This window comes from Carlito syrichta, unplaced genomic scaffold (genome assembly GCF_000164805.1).
Source record: "Carlito syrichta isolate Samal-C Ts95f unplaced genomic scaffold, Tarsius_syrichta-2.0.1 Scaffold160742, whole genome shotgun sequence".
Taxonomy (NCBI): domain Eukaryota; kingdom Metazoa; phylum Chordata; class Mammalia; order Primates; family Tarsiidae; genus Carlito; species Carlito syrichta.
The window spans coordinates 1,393-6,931 of NW_007104838.1; the positions used below are offsets into that span (position 1 = coordinate 1,393).

At 41.2% G+C, this 5,539-nt stretch overlaps 1 pseudogene; it reads left to right on the plus strand.

The window, feature by feature from the left end:
• The first annotated feature begins 4,276 nt into the window (after positions 1-4,276).
• LOC103252469 lies at positions 4,277-5,330 on the plus strand (annotated as a pseudogene).
• Positions 5,331-5,539: the final 209 nt, after the last annotated feature.

The following is a 5,539-nucleotide window of genomic DNA, read 5'->3' on the forward strand; positions in this document are numbered from 1 at the left end:
AAGAAGAAGTTGAGACCCTAAATAGACGAATAGCAATCAAGGAAATCGACTACATAATAAGAAAACTTTCTACAAAAGAAAGCCCTGGTCCAGATGGCTTTCCAGCAGAATTCTACAAGACATTTAAGGAGGAGCTGATACCAATCCTACTGAAGGTATTCCAGGCGATTGAAAAAGATGGAACTCTCCCCAAATCATTTTAGAAAGCCAACATCCCATTGATACCCAAGCCAGGTAAAGATCCAACAAAGAAAGAGAACTACAGGCCAATATCTTTGATGAACATAGATGCTAAAATTCTCAACAAGATCCTAGCAAACCGGATTCAGCAATACATCTCAAAAATCATCCATCATGACCAAGTAGGCTTCATTCCTGGGATGCAAGGCTGGTTCAACATTCGTAAAACCATAAATGTAATTAAATACATCAACAGATGTCAAAACAAAAACCACATGATTATATCATTAGATGCAGAAAAAGCTTTTGATAAAATCCAGCACCGCTTCTTGATGAAAACCCTTGAACATCTAGGCATACAGGGAACATACCTCAAAATAGTAAAAGCCATCTACGAGAAACCCACAGCCAGCATACTCCTAAATGGACTAAAATTGGAACCATTTCACCTGAAAACTGGAACAAGACAAGGATGCCCACTCTCACCCTTCCTGTTCAACATAGTATTGGAAGTCCTGGCTCGAGCAATCAGAGAAGAGGAGGTAATCAGGGGTATCCAAATAGGAAAAGAGAAAGTCAAGTTATCTCTCTTTGTAGATGGCATGATTGTGTACCTTGAAAACCCAAGAGAATCTGTCAAAAACCTCCTTAAACTGATAAAGGCCTTTGGCAAAGTCTCAAGATACAAAATAAATGTACAAAAGACAATCGCATTTCTTTACACCAATAATAAACAAACAGAAACCCAAATAAAAAACACAATTCCATTCACAATAGCCACAAAAAAAAAAAGAAAAAATGAAATACCTTGGCATCTTCCTAACCAGAGACATGAAAGACCTTTACAATGAAAATTATAAAACATTGCTCAAAGAAATCAAAGATAACACAAACAAGTGGAAAAATATCCCATTCTCATGGATTAGAAGAATCAACATTGTGAAGATGTCCATCTTAACTAAGGCAATCTACAAATTCAATGCAATACCCATCAAATTACCAGCAACATTCTTCTCAGACCTAGAAAAGACAACACAGGAATTCATATGGAAACACAAACGTCCAAGAACAGCCAGAACAATCCTCAGCAAAAAAAAAAAACAAAGCAAGTGGTATCACATTACCAGACTTCAAACTTTACTATAAAGCTACAATCATCAAAACATCTTGGTACTGGTATAGGAACAGGCATATAGATCAATGGAATAGAATTGAGATTCCAGAAGCAAAATCTCAATTTCTCAACCAACTCATCTTCGACAAAGCCCCCACCACCTACCAATGGGGAGAGGAGAACCTATTCAGTAAATGGTGCTGGGAAAACTGGCTGACCACATGCAGAAGATTGAAACAGGACCCCTATCTATCCCCATGCACAAAGGTTAACTCCAAATGGATCAGAGACCTAAATGTAAAACCTCAAACCATAAGAACCTTAGAAAATGAAGGAAATACCCTCATGGAAATTGGAACTGGCATCCAATTCCTGAACAAATCCCGAAACCCACAGGTCATAAGAGAGAAGATAGACAAGTGGGACCTTATTAAACTGACAAGCTTCTGCAAGGCCATAGAAACCATCAAGAGAGCAGGGAGACAGCCTACAGACTGGGAAAAAATATTTGCCAACACCAGGTCTGACAAAGGCTTAACATCCTGGATCTACAAGGAACTAAAACATACTGAAAAGAAAAAAACAAACAACCCCATTATCAAATGGGCAAAAGATATGAACAAACACTTCACAAAAGAGGACATCCATGCAGCCAACAAACACATGAAGAAATGTTCAACCTCACTAATCATCAGGGAGATGCAAATCAAAACCACACTGAGATACCACCTAACTCCAGTCAGAATGGCAATTATCAACAACTCAAAAAATAACAGTTGCTGGAGAGGGTGTGGTGAAAAGGGAACACTTCTACACTGTTGGTGGGAGTGTAAACTAGTGCAACCTCTGTGGAAAGCAGTGTGGTGATTCCTAAAAGCTCTAAATATCAACCTCCCATATGACCCCACAATCCCCCTACTGGGAATATACCCTGAAGAACTCAAATCACTCTATAAAAAACATACCTGCACACGTATGTTTATTGCAGCATTGTTCACAATAGCAAGAACCTGGAAGCAACCATCCTGCCCATCAAAAGAGGACTGGATAAAAAAATGTGGTACAGCCGGGCTTGGTGGCTCCCCATGTAATCCCTTGCCTTTGGGAGGCTGAGGTGAGCGGATTGCCTGAGCCCACGGGTTCAAGACCCGCCTGGGCAGCAAGATCTCATCTCTACAATAAATCAAAAAATCAGCCGGCCGTGGTAGCGCATGCCTGTAATTCCGGCTACTCGGAAGGCTGAGGCAGAAGGATCACCGGAGTCCAGCAGAGGCTGCGGTGGCCAGGAGCGGCCACTGCACTCCAGTCTGGGCGTCAGAGTGAGACTCCAACTCAAAAAAAAAAAAAAAAATGTGGTACATATACACGACGGAATACTACGTAGCCATAAAAAAGAACAAAATCATGAATTTCACAGCAACCTAGATGGAACTTGAGTCTATAATACTGAGTGACCTCTCACAGAAACAAAGATCCGAGTATCACATGTTCTCACTCATATAATGGACCTTGAACATCCAATGTAATACTATAAGAAAATGACTGACGGTACTGGGAAACTATCGGGGGGGAGTGGGACGGGATTAACAGTAGCAAATATGTGTCTGGGGAAGGGGAAACACCTCTTATCAACAGGGTGCCCGAATGAAACGTAATTGTACACCTAACCCTTAACTGTACCCTACAAAACAATAAAAAATATTGATTTTAAAAAAAGAAAACTGCAAGATCAAAATCAAAAAAAAAAAAAAAAGTTGTTAAACACAGGAGAAAAAAAAATGCATATACCCATCACAGGCAAGCACACAATTAACAGAGCATACACAGCACTCACAAAAATGAAAACACACACAGATATAAGTTCAAAAGTAAAAAGGAAACAAAGCAACCCCCTAAGAGCCCTACGACAGTGATAAACTCTCACATCTTGATAATCAGTTTGAGCAAGAATGGTCTAAATGCACCACTGAAGAGACATAGAATGGCAGACTGAATAAAGAAGCATGATCCAACAATGTGTTTCCTACAGGAAACTCATCTCACTGCAAAGGACACCCACAGGCTCAAAGGTGGAGGCTGGAAAATGGTGTTTCAGGAAAATGGAAACAGAAGACGGTAGGTGTAGCTGTTCTGATATCAGGCAAAGCAGTCTTCAAACCATCAAAAGTTAAAAAGGACACTATATAATGACAAAAGTCCCAGTTTACCAGCAAGAAATATCCATATTAAAATGCACCCAACACAGGAGCACCAGGTTTTATAAAACAACTGCTAAGTAAACTAAGAGAGGACATTGACTCTCACACAATCATGCTTGAAGACATAAATACCCCACTAACAGCTCTAGACAGATCATCAAGGCAAAAAAACCAAACAAAAACAAAACAAGGAGATCCAGAATCTCAACTCTATGCTCAATCAAATGGCTTTAATAGACATCTACAAAACACTTCACTCAACATCTATGGAGTATACATTCTACTCATCAGCACGTGGAACACACTCCAAGACAAATTAAATGTGAACAAATTACAAAAGGTCAAAATACCATGCATCTTCTCAGATCACAGTGGAATAAAAGTAAATATCACCACAAACAAGATCCCCCCAAAACAGACAAAGACATGGACACGAAACAACATGCTGCTGAACAACTTCTGAGTCCACATGGATATCAAGACAGAAGTAAAAAGATTCCTGGAAACAAACCAAAACCAAAGACACATTGTATCAAAATCTCTGGGATGCCATAAAAGCAGTGTTAAGGATATATTTGTAATTTCCTTCAGTGAGAGGAGCTCAACATACCTCTTTTCTTTCGCTCTGCCAAAATTGCAGAATGAAGGTTTGAACAGCAAATAGGAGTGGGGCAGCCAGCGAAAGCACCAGGATGAGGACATGGTGGTGCAGCTGGTGGTGGTGGTGGTGAAGCAGGAGTGCCTCAGCCCAGAAGCCACACCCACCGCCATCCAACTTCTTCAGATGTAGACAGTCCCTACCAGCCTGTGAGCTGGGTTGCCCCAGCCACTGCAGGAGTCAAGACTGTAGTATCAGCCAGTTCCCAGCCAAAAAAGAAAAGCAGATCTTCAGGTAGAAGAAGTAAGTCTCCTCAAAGTTAGAGAAGCTAAAGTCCTCACCGCTCAACAGTCAAAGTGAAGCAAGAGTGTGAGAATCATCTCTGAAGAGGACAGGAGGATCATTAGCACCGAGAAGCAACAGAACAGGAGCACAGGAGAGCTAGGAACAGTGACCGAGACAGACACTGGGGCCACTCTCACCAGAGGAGAGCTTCTAAGGAGAGGACTGGGAGTGGGCTGCCTCAGGGGTGAGATCAAGACGTTCAGAACCTACAAACTCAAAAAGAAGAGCAAGAGTTTTATAATGCCAGGCTACGGGAGCACCACCAGAAGAATGAAGGTAGCGGCAGTGGTCATGAGTCTCAGGAGTTGGTTCCTCAGCCTGTTCAAGAAAAACCAAGCTCCGAACTTTGATGCACTTCTTGAGGATAGCAACACTTTCTGGGGTGTAATCATTAAATATAGTGAGCCCCATAAGCACAAATTCCTCCAAAAGTGGCATCTTTACCCATTTAAAAATGATGAGGTGCTTCCAGTCCTGTACATGCATCAACAAAGCATGTACCTCCTAGATCGACACCACCATAACACAGACATTCCAATTGATCATCCATCCTGCTTATAGCAGCATGCAGTCTTTCAGTATCAGTTTGTGGAATATGGTCATGCTGATGGCACAGTAGGATGAAGGGTGAAGCCCTAATCATTGACCTTGGCTCAGGAATCAAACCTTTTTAGACAACAAATGTATTGAGCCACAAAGAGACTATGAACTAAAAGAAAAGGATGTACTCAAATTTGGGTTCAGTAGCAGAGAGTACGTCTTGCTCCATGAGTCATCAGACACTTCTGAAATAGACAGGAAAGAAGTTGAGGATGATGAAGAGAAGTGTCTGACAGTTAGCAAATTAAGAACTCAAGTTGGAGCCACCTTTTCCTTCTTGGAAGGTTTTGATTGACTCAGAGCACTGCAGCGCTCTTTGTGATACCTCTTACTGCCTTAAGTCCTTCTTCTGTTGCTGACCAGTTTATGTTATAATTTAAGAACACTGACTTAAGTTTTGAACTTTTTTCTGTGGCACATCAGCCACATGCTTGGGGGACATTTGTTTTCAGAACAATCTCACCAACTACAACACATTGTGTTTTAGTAGAAGTGTTGTGGTTT